This window comes from Schistocerca cancellata, chromosome 6, assembly GCF_023864275.1.
Source record: "Schistocerca cancellata isolate TAMUIC-IGC-003103 chromosome 6, iqSchCanc2.1, whole genome shotgun sequence".
Classification (NCBI taxonomy): Eukaryota; Metazoa; Arthropoda; class Insecta; order Orthoptera; family Acrididae; genus Schistocerca; species Schistocerca cancellata.
The window spans coordinates 188,514,944-188,531,310 of record NC_064631.1 but is presented as its reverse complement, the minus strand read 5'-3'; the positions used below and the strand labels follow the sequence as shown (position 1 = coordinate 188,531,310).

Below are 16,367 nucleotides of genomic sequence, written 5' to 3'. Positions count from 1 at the left end.
TAATACTCACTTCATTAATTATATTTTAAAGGTCATCCTCAGAGTAACGTTTATCAATGCTTCAGGAGGTAAACTTGTTGAAGGCAAACCGTGTTTAGGAGGACAGCCATACATCGCTTCGTACGGAGATCTTTATTTCCAAAATGTACAGCGCTATTCTTCATTAGCTGCACAAATATTAATGCACGGCTCCACTCCGTGGGGTTGTCCTCTTGCACCCATGTAGTTAGTTTATTTTGTAGGTCTTGATTTGCTCGCTCTACACTGCCATGGCTCTGACTGTGGATAATATGCTACTGTACACTTTCCCTAGTCGAGTCCAATGATGGTCCACCTTCACTAGTGGATGTGTTATTTTCAGTTTATGGTAAGCGGTCACTGATCATTTTAGTCATGATGTGAATCCTCTAGGGAAGGTTTACCTATCCCAATCTTCCACTTCCACTATAAAATATATGGTGAAAAAACTCCTCACGCACAGGCCATGAAGGCCCAAAGGTACCGACTGACCGCCGTATCATCCTGAGCCCACAGGCGTCACTGGATGCGGATATGGAGGGGCATGTGGTCAGCACATCGCACTGCCGGCCGTCGGTCAGTTTCCGGGACCGGAGCCGCTACTTCCCAATCAAGTAGCTCCTCAGTTTGCCTCACAAGGGCTGAGTGCATTCCGCATGCCAACAGCGCTCGGCAGACCGGATGGTGACCCATCCAAGTGCTAACCCAGTTCGACAGCGCTTAACTTCGGTGATCTGATGCGAACCGGTGTTACCGCTGCGGCAAGGTCGTTGGCAGATATATTTTATGTACTGAGAAATCTGTGTTAGTTTCTACATGGTGTACATATATTTAACATGAAATGCTTCACCAAGACGAAATGCAGATGATAGACGGGTATTCATTGGACAAACAAATTATACTACAACTGACATGTGATTACATTTTTACGCAATTTGGGTGCATAGATCCTGAGAAATCAGTACCCAGAACAACCACCTCTGGCCGTAATAATGGTCTTGATACGCCTGGGCATTGAGTCAAACAGAGCTTGGATGGCGTATACAGGTACAGCTGCCCATGCAGCGTCAACACGATACAGCAGTTCATAAAATAAATAAAAATAAAAATATTGTTTAAATATTAATTATTCTATCTGTATGATGGTGATTGTGATTGTAATTGTAATAAATATTTGCTTATCTGGAACGTGGACGTTTAATTATTCGGTATCAGACGCTTGACAATGGCTTTCTCATAAAGGCAATGTTACTCGTAGTTGACCGTGAAATAAACTGAAATAATCGGACTTCGTAAATAAATCGTTTCCAAAGACTGCTGCGGTAGGTGCGGACTCATAATCTAAATCTCAATATTTCAATAATTTGCCAGCCATGCCAATACGTCGTACAGAGGTGATTGTCTACTAAACATAAAAAAGTTACACAGTTAGTTAAATCAGATATATTCAATGAATAAGCCTACAGTTCATAATCCTACTTACTTTTATAAATATAAATTCTTTACAGAATCGAGTGCCTAGTCTGGTTGCAACTCGCAGTATTCTTCTATAACATGAAATATGGCGGTGTGCCAGACAATAGAATAAAATACGTGCTTCTCGCACCACTTCTACCAGAGCTCTCCCATTTCTTAAACAAACATAAGAGTAACGTAATTGTGCTTTTGTTTTATCAGCGACACAGCGCTGCAGTTGTGTGCCATAGGCTTTATTTATTTGTCACTGATTATTTATTTAATTAATATTTCGCGTTTCCGAGGAAACCCACGCTCGGCATGCAAATGTGCCTTTATAAGTTCATCAAGAGTAGTGATTGGCGTATTCTGACGAGCCAGTTGCTCAGCCACCATTGACCAGACGTTTTCAGTTGGTGAGAGATCTGGAGAATGTGCTGGCCAGGGCAGCAGTCGAACATTTTCTGTATCCAGAAAGGCCCGTACAGGACCTGCAACATGCGGTCGTACATTATCCTGCTGAAATGTAGGGTTTCGATCGTAACACATCTGAAATGTAACGTCCGCTGTTCAAACTACCATCAATGCGAACAAGAGGTGACCGAGACGTGTAACCAATGGCACCCCGTACCATCGCGTCGGGTGATACGCCAGTATGGCGATGATGAATACACGCTTCCAATGTGATTTCACCGCGATGATGCCAAACACGGTTGCGACCATCATGATGCTGTAAACATAACCTGGATTCATCCGAAAAAATGACGATTTGCCATTCGTGCACCCAGGTTCGTTGTTGAATACACCATGGCAGGCGCTCCTGTCTGTGATGCAGCGTCAAGGGTAACCGCAGCCACGGTCTCCGAGCTGATAGTCCATGCTGCTGCAAACGTCGTCGAACTGTTCGTGCAGGTGGTTGTTCTGTTGCAAACGTCCCCATTTATGACTCAGGGATCGAGACGTGGCTGCGCGATCCGTTACAGCCATGCGGATAAGATGCATGTCATCTCCACTGTTAGCGATACAAGGCCGTTGGGTTCCAGCACGGCGTTCCGTATTACCCTCCTGAACCCACCGATTCCATATTCTGCTAACAGTCGTTGGATCTCGACCAACGCGAGCAAACAATGTCGCGATTCGATAAACCGCAATCGCGATAGGCTACAATTCGACCTTTATCAAAGTCGCAAACGTGATGGTACGCATTTCTCCTCCTTACACGAGGCATCACAACAACGTTTCACCGGGCAACGCTGTTGAATTGCTGTTTGTGTATGAGAAATCGTTTGGAAACTTTCCTCATGTCAGAACGTTATCGGTGTCGCCACCGGCGCCAACCTTGGGTGAATGCTCTGAAAATCTTATCATTTCCATATCACAGCATCTTCTTCCTGTCGGTTAAATTTCGCGTCTGTAGCACGTCATCTTCGTTGTGTACCAATTTTAATGGCCAGTAGTGTATATTTTGTTAATAAATGTGGTAAGTTTTTACTGTAGCACTAATGTTCTGTTAAGCGTTTATAGATACATACACACAGGAAACGACACATGACGAAGGAATTATCCGAACGGGACTGAAATCGGTTGATGTGATGTAGATGTTCAGACAAGCAAATGATTACAGCTTCAGAAAAATTGGATGATTTATTCGAGAAAAGGCTCTTCACAAACTGAACATGTCAATAACTCGTCGGTCCATCTCTGGCCCTTGTGGAAGCAGTTATTCGGCTTGGCATTGTTTGACAGAGTTGTTGCATGTGCTCCTGTGGTATAGCGTGGCAGATTCTGTTCAACTGGCACTTTAGATGACGAAAATCCCTAGCTGGCTGGAGGGCCGTGCCCATAAATATTCTCAATTAGGGAGAGATCTGCTGGTCAAGGTGGTGTTGGGCAAGCACGAAGACAGGCATTAGAGACTCTCCTCGCTCTGTGCGCGCTGGCATTATCTTCCTGAAATGTAAGCCCAGGTTGACTTGTAATGAAGGGCAACAAAAGGAGGCATATAATATCGTCGACGTACGCTGCGCTGTAAGAGTGCCGCGAATGACAACCAAAGGGGTCGTGCTATGTAATGAAATGGCAGCCCAGATCTACACTCTTGAGTATCAGGTCGTATGGGCCACAGTCAGGTTATATTCCACCATTGTTCAGTGCATCTCCATCCGCCAGGTTAGCCGAGAGAACTAATGCGCTGCTTCCTGGACTCGAGTAGGCGCGCCTGCCCCAGATCGAATCCGCCCGCCGGATTAACGACGAGGGCTGGTGTGCTGGCCAGCCTGGATGTGGTTTTTAGGCTGTTTTCCACATCCCAATAGGTGAATACCGGACTGGTCCCCACGTTCCGCCTCAGGTACACGATTCACAGACCGTTGGAAGACGTCCGCACTTTTCCATCATTTACACTGGACGCAGACAGATGGAGTATTCTGATTCCGTCCCGAGGAGAGGGGGGGGGGGGGGGGTATCGGGTGGCGGCAGAAAGGGCATCCGGCCACCCTTTCACATTAACATGCCAAATCCGGTGTAACCCCGCCAACCCCGCGCAAAATGCGGGACACAGGAGCAAGCGTGCAGTGCATCTCCAGGCGCGTCTTTGCTGGTCATTGGGGCTCAGTTCGAAGTGGGACGCATCACTGAAGGTAGTTCTACTCCAGTCAATGAGATTCCAGGGCGAATGTGTTCGACACCACTGAAACCGGTGTTGCTGGTGTACACAGGTCAGTGGTAGTCGGCTCACGGCGCCTTTCTGTGAGCCACCTATTGATGGTCCTTGTTGTCACTGTAGCACCACTTGCAACGTCGGATCGACGATGAAGGTGGATCCAGGGCTCTGAGTGCCTTTGACGATTGCCCCATCCTCACGTTTTTCATCTCTATAGATCGACTGTTTCCTTCTTGACATTATGTTCGGCCATTTTCACCCATTCCTGCCAATATAGTCGAATAGTCGCATCGCTCCTATGCAGATGTCGAGCGATTCGCCGATTACTCCAAAAACAGGCTTCTTTGAGCGCAACTACACGTCCTCTCAGATGCTGACATCTGCTTATGTTGATCACCTATGCGAGGCATAGTTACTGTCCAACTAAGTACACAGAATGGAATTCGCAAAGACTTTATGCCTTGGTATCGATATGTCACCTGTTTACTGTCCTTGCCAGCTGTGCGGTGAAATTGCGTTGCAACGTCACACATTCATCCAACGGACGCCGAAGTTTACAGTTTTTCGTTTACCGTCGATACCCGTATGAATATCAGATTATGATCAATTTGCATAACTTTAATTTCCTGGCAGATTAAAACTGTGTGCAGGACCGATACTCGAACTCGGGACCTTTGTCTTTCTCTCGAAAGTGCTCCACCCTTTGAGCTACCCAAGCACGATTTGCATAACTGTTTCGTCGTGCGGCGTTTTTTCTGTCTTAAAATATGTACTCACCCAGTATTTGAGAATGCGAGTACTTGACGACTACCAACAAACAATCATCATCATCATCATCATCATCATGATCATGTAAGACTGATTATGCCTTTCAGCGTTCAGTCTGGAGTATAGCCCTCCTTACACAGTTCCTCCATGATACCCTATTCAGTGCTAACATTGGTGCCTCTTGTGATGATAAACATATTACTTCAAAATCATTCTTAACCGAATCCAAGTACCTTCTCCTCGGTCTGCCCCGACTCCTCCTACCCTCTACTGCTGAATCCATGAGTCTCTTGGGTAACCTTGCTTCTCCCATGCGTGTAACATGACCCCACCATCTAAGCCTGTTCGCCCTGACTGCTACATCTATAGAGTTCATTCCCAGTTTTTCTTTGATTTCCTCATTGTGGACACCCTCCTGCCATTATTCCCATCTACTAGTACCTGCAATCATCCTAGCTACTTTCATATCTGTAACCTCAACCCTGTTAATAAGGTAACCTGAATCCACCCAGCTTTCACTCCCATACAACAAAGTTGGTCGAAAGATTGAACGGTGCACAGATAACTTAGTCTTGGTACTGACTTCCTTCTTGCAGAAGAGAGTAGATTCAATAATCTTGTAGAACAGACAATAACTTCCTCCTAGGAACCCGGTCATATGCCTTTTCTAGATCTATAAATCATAGATACAATTTCCTGTTCCACTCATAACACTTCTCCATTATTTGCCGTAAGCTAAATATCTGGTCCTGACAACCTCTAAGAGGCCTAAACCCACACTGATTTTCATCCAATTGGTCCTCAACTAATACTCGCACTTTCCTTTCAACAATACCTGAGAAGATTTTACCCACAACGCTGATTAAAGAGATACCTCTGTAGTTGTTACAATCTTTTCTGTTTCCATGTTTAAAGATTGGTGTGATTACTGCTTTTGTCCAGTCTGATGGAACCTGTCCCAACTCCAAGGCCACTTCAATTATCCTGTGTAGCCATTTAAGACCTGACATTCCACTATATTTGATGAGTTCCGACTTAATTTCATCCACCCCAGCCGCTTTATTGCACTGCAATCTATTGACCATTTTTTCCACTTCCTCAAATGTGATCCTATTTCCATCATCATTCGTATCCCATTCTACCTCGAAATCTGAAACATTATTGATCGCATTTTCACCTACATTGAGCAACTCTTCAAAATATTCCCTCCATCTGCCCAAGGCATCTACAGGATTCACCAGCAGTTTTCCTGACCTGTCCAAAATACTTGTCATTTCCTTCTTACCTCCCTTTCGAAGACTGCTAATTACACTCCAGAATGGTTTTCCAGCAGCTTGACCCATAGTCTCCAACCTGTTTCCAAAGTCTTCCCACGATTTCTTCTTGGATGCTGCAATTATCTGTTTGGCTTTGTTTCTTTCTTCAACATAACTTTCTCTGTCTATCTGGGTTCTGGTATGTAGCCATTTTTGATACGCCGTCTTTTTCCTTTTACAGGCTGCCTTGACTGTATCATTCCACCAAGCTGTTTGCTTCATCCTACTTTTACACACTACTGTTCCAAGACATTCTTTAGCCACTTCTAGTACTGTGTCCCTGTACCTTGTCCATTCCTTTTCCAATGACTGTAATTGGCTACATTCAACTAACTGGTACCTTTCTGAGATCGCTGTTATGTAATTGTGCCTGATTTCCTCATCCTGAAGTTTCTCCACTCTTGTCCTCCTACATATGGACCTGACCTCCTGCACTTTCGGTCTCACAATCCCAATTTCACTGCAGATTAAATAATGATCAGTGTCATCAAAGAATCCCCTGAATACACGTGTGTCCCTCACAGCCTTCCTGAATTCCTGATCTGTTATTATATAGTCAATGACAGATCTGGTTGCCCTGCCTTCCCAAGTATACCGGTGAATGTTCTTATGTTTAAAAAAGGAGTTTGTGATTACTAAGCCCATACTGGCACAGAAATCCAAGAGTTGTTTCCCGTTCCTGTTGGCCTCCATATCCTCTCCAAATTTACCCATAACCTTTTCATACCCTTCTGTTCGATTTCCAATCGTGGCGTTAAAATCACCCATGAGCAGAACACTGTCCTTGTCCTTTACTCTAACAACGACATCACTGAGTGCCTCATAAAAGCTATCCATCTTATCTTGATGTGTCCCTTCACAATGCGAATATACTGACACAATCCTAATTTTCTTGCTAGACACTGTCAAATCTATCCACATCAGTCGTTCGTTTACATACCTTATTGCAACTACGCTGGGTTCCATTTCTTTCCTGATGTAAAGCCCTACACCCCATTGTGCTATTCCTGCTTTGACTCCTGACAGATAGACCTTGTATTCTCCCACTTCCTCTTCTTTCTCACCCCTTACCAGAATGTCACTAACAGCTAAAACGTCCTGCCCCATCTTACTTGCAGCCTCTGCCAGCTCTACCTTCTTCCCAGAGTAGCCCCCATTGATATTAATAGCTCCCCATCTCATTACCATTTGTTTGCCAAGTCGTATCTTAGGAGTCCCTGGTTTGTTAGTTAGAGGTGGGACTCCGTCACCTCCAAAGGTCCGAGGCATTTTGCTCTGATTGTTGCCAGCATCATATTTAAAGTACCAGGGAAGCAGGTTGCTAGCGTTAGTTGCCCCGAGTTCCATTGGGTTTTACCCCTAACGGCTGAGGGACTAACCGGTGGATTTGGTAGTCTTTGCCGTATGAGCACAAAGGTGACCACGACTCAGAATATGTCCGAGATGCCCAGCCTTATTCCAAAGTAACTGGTATCCCGACTGTCGGGACCACTTACTTGGTTACTTGGCCACTCATACGTTGCCCGTGGTTCATGAACTAGGACATGACTACAGGAATCCACATCATGAACCACCTACCAACAAACCTTACACATAATGTCAAATCTTATCCAAATGTTTCTCCATGACCCCGCCAAATAATGATGAAAGAAAAAATTTATGCTTTACGAGACTGTCGCTGTTTACGTGGTACAGTATGAACACTAAACATGACGTTTTAATTTATCACTCACTTACTACCAACTCTAAATGCAAAACAATTTTCAGGCAGTATCCACATAAACCACTGAACGTACCTTCAAACCTGCATGACTGCATGACACAGAATTCAGGAGGTATGACGCCATAAGTATTGAGATGCTTGAAAAACTAACTGTCTTTGAATGGAGTTGAGACTCTCTGCTAAAGCCGCAGGACAGGACAGACAGTTTAAGTTGTGGATAGGGGCCAAAATACGCCACGGTCAGTTACACTCGAGCATACAACCTTTTATTTGATCAATCATTACAAGAGCCAAGAAATTAAAAAATAAATAAAAAAAACACAGCTTTAGTTTTGGAACGAATTAGCGGCTGAATGCGCCGTACAATCTGATGCCTTAAGGGCAAGACCACTTTAATTTAAAAACGGCTGAAAGCCAATAACTTAAAGCTCAGCCAAAATCAGAAATTTAAAAGGCAAAGGCTTATCTTAAAACTGTTCCTTAATTAGGCTGAAGGCCCAAAGAATCTGACACATTTCAAAATCGGCTGAAGGACCAACACTTAAGACTCAGTGACATTAATTTTAAAAAATGCCAAAGGCTTTATGTAAAACAGTTCTTAAATTAGGCTGAAGGCCCAAACCATCTAACACCTTAACAGCAGAACAACTTTAATTTAAAAATTGCCTAGAAGCCATACAAGTACAAACAACAAGAACAAGCAAGAAAAAGCAGTACACCCAAGGGCGCTCAGGAGTTCCAGAGGTCGGCCTGGAATTCAAACAGTAACGCTCGCTTAGGTGAGACAGGTAGTCGGCCCAGCCATTGTCGATCCAATGACAACCAAACCGGCAGACAGTCAACGGACACACGGACAAGCTAACCTCCGCTTCACCTGATCAGCACACAACAGGGAGTTCAATGGAACTGCGTAGAAGGTATTGGCGCCCACAACCAATTATACATTGAGCTGTCAAACTACACACCATGCTGAACAGCGACAACACAACTAGGAAAATACACTGCCTAAATTTACGTCAACGGCCAGGGCAGGTAACCGGAACGTTAACGGCCACAAGGCAGAAGATTCCGCTGGTGCACTCCAATTCAATTAACCAAGTACAATTAAACTCTACCGGAGGGTGGCTAAAATTTGCTCGCGGGCCGACAACGAACTCCAAACGACACAATGTGAACAGTCGTGACTTGCTGATAGATTAAGTCAAAAATCAACTTTCGTGTTCAGGATCGGTGAGCCACGAACCTCATAGCAATGGGAACAGCACCACACACTCCAACACTTCACAGAGGCCACCAGCGGGCGCGGCCGAACTACGCACCATGGAGATTTCGTCGCTGCTCCACGTCAACCGACCAACTTCCCAGGCACGGAAACGGTGAAAGGACCAAATATACGTCGGCCGATGAGACGACCGACCGAACGACCAACCACTCAAATCTTCTTCCGACAGGCAATGCATGTGTGTCGCCAGTGGTCAGGCGAGTACTGGCTGTCGGCGCCTCAGTGGCACTCCTTCCTGGTCCATTTCTAATTGACTACCAGACACACGACGACCCGGAAATACACTCCTGGAAATTGAAATAAGAACACCGTGAATTCATTGTCCTAGGAAGGGGAAACTTTATTGACACATTCCTGGGGTCAGATACATCACATGATCACACTGACAGAACCACAGGCACATAGACACAGGCAACAGAGCATGCACAATGTCGGCACTAGTACAGTGTATATCCACCTTTCGCAGCAATGCAGGCTGCTATTCTCCCATGGAGACGATCGTAGAGATGCTGGATGTAGTCCTGTGGAACGGCTTGCCATGCCATTTCCACCTGGCGCCTCAGTTGGACCAGCGTTCGTGCTGGACGTGCAGACCGCGTGAGACGACGCTTCATCCAGTCCCAAACATGCTCAATGGGGGACAGATCCGGAGATCTTGCTGGCCAGGGTAGTTGACTTACACCTTCTAGAGCACGTTGGGTGGCACGGGATATATGCGGACGTGCATTGTCCTGTTGGAACAGCAAGTTCCCTTGCCGGTCTAGGAATGGTAGAACGATGGGTTCGATGACGGTTTGGATGTACCGTGCACTATTCAGTGTCCCCTCGACGATCACCAGTGGTGTACGGCCAGTGTAGGAGATCGCTCCCCACACCATGATGCCGGGTGTTGGCCCTGTGTGCCTCGGTCGTATGCAGTCCTGATTGTGGCGCTCACCTGCACGGCGCCAAACACGCATACGACCATCATTGGCACCAAGGCAGAAGCGACTCTCATCGCTGAAGACGACACGTCTCCATTCGTCCCTCCATTCACGCCTGTCGCGACACCACTGGAGGCGGGCTGCACGATGTTGGGGCGTGAGCGGAAGACGGCCTAACGGTGTGCGGGACCGTAGCCCAGCTTCATGGAGACGGTTGCGAATGGTCCTCGCCGATACCCCAGGAGCAACAGTGTCCCTAATTTGCTAGGAAGTGGCGGTGCGGTCCCCTACGGCACTGCGTAGGATCCTACGGTCTTGGCGTGCATCCGTGCGTCGCTGCGGTCCGGTCCCAGGTCGACGGGCACGTGCACCTTCCGCCGACCACTGGCGACAACATCGATGTACTGTGGAGACCTCACGCCCCACGTGTTGAGCAATTCGGCGGTACGTCCACCCGACCTCCCGCATGCCCACTATACGCCCTCGCTCAAAGTCCGTCAACTGCACATACGGTTCACGTCCACGCTGTCGCGGCATGCTACCAGTGTTAAAGACTGCGATGGAGCTCCGTATGCCACGGCAAACTGGCTGACACTGACGGCGGCGGTGCACAAATGCTGCGCAGCTAGCGCCATTCGACGGCCAACACCGCGGTTCCTGGTGTGTCCGCTGTGCCGTGCGTGTGATCATTGCTTGTACAGCCCTCTCGCAGTGTCCGGAGCAAGTATGGTGGGTCTGACACACCGGTGTCAATGTGTTCTTTTTTCCATTTCCAGGAGTGTACTATCGGTCGCACCAAACATGTTATAACAGTACACTTATTGATATGCGCTGCTGCTGACGCTCGCGGGCAAGTAAGGCAGGAAGTCAGCGACGCCAGTAAATGGAATAAGAAAACGAGGCGTCAGTACCGTAATAGAAGATGACAAACAATAAATGGCATGAACGCGAGTAGTGCACGGCTCAGGAGTGTCCGAATGAAACGTCAAATATTTAACACACAAGCTGATTTGTAAAGTAATCAGCCGTTTGAAGCTTTTTGGGATTGCATGCCTCAATCTGTAAAAATGTAACCATTGCAGCATCCCTTTGTCGTTCACCTGTCTGTCCAAGTAACTGTTTAGAATTCTTATTCTGAGGAACAGGTAGACCTATCAAATTGAAATTAATGTCCCATACTGAGGCCTATGGTCCTTTGGCGGTACAGTGAATGTTAGCTTCTAAATCAGTACAATCAAAAGATACGGCCATTTATGTCACATATTTTAATACTCGGAAATACAGTCACCAAAACGTATACGCTGCCTCCCGTTGGCCTAGAATCATCAAATTTGGTGAGAAGGTACGTTTCACAGTACAATTAAAGTAAAAACCGAAAATGTTAATTTTCAATTGTATAATACGAAAACATGTTTTTTGGTCATTTTTTATCCGTCTTTCTGTTTATCTGTCCATCAGTTAAGACCATTATTCTGTGGAACATTTTGAGGTATCAAGTTCAAATTTATGTCCCGTATTGAGGACTATGGTCCCTTGGCGGTGTAAAAATTTTGAGCTTATAAGTCTATTCAGTCAAATGATACGGCCATTTATGTCACATGTTTTGATACTGGAAAACTCATTCATCAAATCTTGTACGTGGCTTCCTGTTGACCTAGAATCATGAAATTTGTTGAGCAGCTAGATTTTACAGTACAAGTAAAGAAAAAATATGAAAATTGTTCGTTTGTAGCTATACATCACAAAAAATAGTTGTTTGTTAATTCTTCATTTGTGTGTCTGTTTTCCGTCAGTCTGTTAACACCCCTTTTCTCCAGGGACGGGTGGACGTATCAAGTTGAAATTTATGTCAAATACTGAGCTTTATTGTCTTTGGTGGTATAAAAATATTAAAAGTCAATGCAACCCAAAGCTATGGCACACATTTTGGAACTCGGAAACTCACTCATTAAAACCTATAGGGCACTTCCCCTTGACGCAGAACCATGAAATTCGGCAAGAAGAAAAGTTCCACGGTATAAGTAAATGAAAAAATTCATGAAATTGTTACTTTGTATTTATATCACACAAAAATATTTCTTTTATCATTTGTAACCAACTTCAAACTTGAAACTGGAACATTCTGGAAAGCCTTGAAATCCTTGAGACTGACATCTTGCCAATATCAATGTCGACACCGTAAATACGCGGAATTGATGATCTGTCTGTATACATAATTAAGTTTGTACGGAACTCCCGCTGCGCCAGTCCTACTTACACCTGGTCACTTTTTTATACATGGGATTTCGATTCATTAAAGAATTGGCGGTGGGGAGAGGGGTTACTGGTTTTCACTATTGTTAGGTATTACATGCTTCCAGTGTATTAAATTTTTAATTACTTATTTTTTAATCTCTATTCTGCTGTATTCACAGCTGCTTCTCTTTCAGACAGGCGACGTAATTGGGAGATTATTCTCATATCTACGGGCCGGGCTGCAGATTCTGGTTTTTAAACAGCGATTCAGAGTAAACACGTTCACTCCATTAACGAACAGCTTTTTCGGGCCATGCTTCTAAGCACGTGTGCCAATTACAGTTAATGGAGGGCCGTTATATCTGTATTACGCAGCAGAGACTATTTGGTCCCTCGGATTTTGGTTATCGGTATTTCATACCATAGCTGCTTTCAGTCTCGTGAGTACTTGTGTGTCTTTGTATGTGTGTCTGTGTGTGTACATTCAAATAAATGTAAAAGGGTGCAGTCTCCGAAACTGGAAGATCGTGAAACGAAAACAGATAACAATGATGACAACTTGGGATTCCATGAACAGTTCGGCAATCGTCTATTTGAATTAAAGAAAAAGGGGATTAACACGAGTATTAAAAGGATAAGGCATGTACAGCATATTTGCAGCCAGCTACTGTAAACACATAGAGACACCAGAATTCCGAAAAGATCGAGCTGACTCAGTGGTTAAGATGCTGGATTCGTTTCCGGGAGGACCATGGTTCATGTTACGATACTAGTGTTATAATAAACACCATTAGAGAGAAAGCGACAGAAGAGGCAAAAATAGTGCTTTCCAAAGAGTTATTAAGTGCTCCTCAGAAAATGGACTCCTCGTAATTAAAAAAAAGAACACTACATTCAGTTATGTACAACAAATAAGAATGATACCAACAACTGATGTAGCATTTGAGCAGGAGAAATGGGGTAGAATGGCCAAATTTTTAGGTGTACATCTTGACGAAAACTTGAAATGGAAGAAGTATATTACTGAGATTCTCAGTCAATTAAGTGTACCTACGTTCGCTCTTCGAATAATTGCTAATCTTGGAAACAAACGAATTAATCTCCTGACATATTTTGCATGTTCCACTCAGCAATGTCTTATGGAATACTTTTCTGAGGTAACTCACCACTTACAATGGAAATATTGATCACACAAAGGAGACCAACAAGAATAATATGTGGTATTCACCCACGGACGCCGTTTGGGTACTTCTTCAAGAAGCTGGGCATTGTAACTGCGCCGTCATACATCATATATTCGCTACTGAAATTCCTTATAAATGGTCCATCACAGTTTGAGAAGAACGATGAGGTCCATACTTATAACTCTAGAGGGAAAATGACCTTTATTACCTTTTATGAAAGTTGACAGTCGCTGAGATATGAGCTCAATATCCAGCAGCGAAAAATATTTGGTCATTAGCCCATTAACATAAATTGTCTGACAGATAGCAAACCAAGTTTTAAATCCAACCTATAATCATTTCGCATTGACAGCTATTTCTATTCTAAGGACAAATTTCTATTCAAAAACTGTTAGCCTGTATATACAGGGTGTTTCAGAAATACTTTTACAAAGTTTGGGGACAGCTTCGTTGCACCAAAACGAGAACCACATCTCTTCTACTGCAAGCTCGTTGCTTTTCGTGTTTTGGGAAGAGGTACTATGGATTAAAACGAGAAAAAAGGTCCAATAAACATGGGCTCTAAAATGAATACCTTAAGAGCTATGAGCCCTTGTTCACCATTGTTACTGTGAAACACACCTCTTTTATTGAACAAGTGCTCATAGTTCACAAAGTATGCATTTTGGCTGCCGCGGGACAATTTTTTCTTGTTTTGGTGCATAGTACCTCTTCCTAAAATTCTGAAAGCAAGGAGTTTGCAATAGAAGAGATGTGTTCCACAATATCGAAAACGGACAAGTGCTCTTAGATTTCAAAGTACGTAATTTTGAGCATATGTTTACTTGATACTTTTTCTGTTTTGGTGTAAGAAACTCGTCCACAAAGTTTGTAAAAATATTTTCGGTCGGTCGGTCGATCACGTATACATAGTGTTCTTGTTTTAACTTGAGGCAGCTAAATATCTCGAAAACGACGCATGGTACCAAAAAAAGTGTTCCAGGTGACAAGTTATTATCAGTAAAGGGGACATCTGTCTGGTCTACAAATGGCCACCTCCTAACCACCCCTTCTGCGCATGCGAGGTCGACTTTATATTTTGAAATGGGAAACCTCCATTTTCATTGCATATTACGATTCTACACCAAAAAACGCGTGCGGTTTACTCAAACCAATATTTCCCGCTCGCGGTAGATGGCGCATTAGTCGACTAATATCAAGAATGTCTGTTTTTGCAATTACGAACATACGCAGTAAATGACAATCATACAATAAGATATTGGGATTTAATACTAGCACACGCGATTATTTGAACTGACAGTTCGAAGCACGGAGTTTTACTACAAAGATAAGCTTACTTATTAACCTCAACCTGTTGATGTAACATTGTAACACTGATCAAAAAATTCAAACTTTGGTGGCTCGTGTCCTGTATTTATCATATTTTTGTTGCATTTTGATATATTGCTCCTAATGATTTTTGTCATCACAAAGAAAAATGCATATGTAATTTTATTAATACTGAGGGATCAAATACACTTATAGGAAGTTATTGTGGTCATACAAGGTATTTTTCTGTAATCTTGTAAAAACCTGGACGCAAAGAAAAGAAACATAGAACTGTGTATGACCAAACGAATTTCGTAAAGCCTTCCGTTCGCAAAAGCATTATGATTTCTTTAATTTTTCATTTTGCAGTAAAGAGAGAAAAACGAAATTTCGTGTTTAAGAGCTTACATTCCCTGTGACATCAGCCACTGTCATGGTCTAACCTAAGGCATTGCAATTTTATGTGTTGCTCATTATGAATTTTGCCATCACAAAGAAAAATGAATATAAAATTATGATAATGAAGGATCAAATGCACTAAGAGGAAGTTATTGTGGTCATTCAATCTGTAATCTTGAAAGAACCTGGACGAAAAAAAAAAAAAAGAAACAAAGAACTGTGCAGGACCAAACGAATTTTGTGAAGTCATCTGTTCGCAAAAGGAAAATGATTTCTTTAATTTTTCATTTTTCAGTAATGAAAGAAAAACGAAATTTCGCTGTGACTTCCGCTTCTGCCATGGTCTAACGTAAGCCAACTTCACTCACGCTAACAGCGGGAGACGTCACAATTAAATGGAATTCCAAACGACAGTCGAGAGCGGCGTTTGCGCTTGATTTTGCCGGAGGTAAAGGACGACTTTTGGTACTGGTTAAAATTTGTGGTTCTGGTGAGAATCGATGACGACATTGTGCAAGAACCAGTTCATCAGACCAACCGAACTCACACAAATGATGTTCAGAAGCATACACGTGTGCACGATCGACTTATACTTTAATTAGTATAGCGTTCGAGCTCACTAATTCCTTTGTTTGTTGAACCACATTGCGTCTGCTGGAAGAATAAGGGTATTGGAGTCAGAGAGCTAATTCACTTCCGTTTCTACCCAGTCCTGAATAGCAAAGCTTGCCGAAAACAGTCCCACGTTAAGATCTCGGGGCTACCTGTCGTGATCAAGATCGCTGTTGTTCAGGAGTTTCCTCTCGATGCCTCCAGACACCGGTGTCCTCTCGGCAGCCAGCACCCGTCCAGCTGACCGTGGTGCTTCAGTCCTTGAGCCTATCATCTACAGCGCATGTCGTAGCATTCGGGCTAATAAGCACAAAGTTATCACTGTCGTTTAATTTTCCACGTTAAATAAACGGAGTGAACACCGTGCAGTAACAACCGCGGTGCGACCATTGCTAACACAGAATATGACGCAAGGAATATTGATCTATGTAATCTACTACTGAAGACAAATTTGGCCTAAAAAATTAGGATGCAGCGTATCT

General features: G+C 43.9%; 1 pseudogene; it reads right to left on the bottom strand.

Annotated features, from left to right (window-relative positions):
• Positions 1 to 675: 675 nt before the first annotated feature.
• On the bottom strand, positions 676 to 793 carry LOC126089806 (5S ribosomal RNA; annotated as a pseudogene).
• Between the last annotated feature and the right edge of the window lie 15,574 nt (positions 794 to 16,367).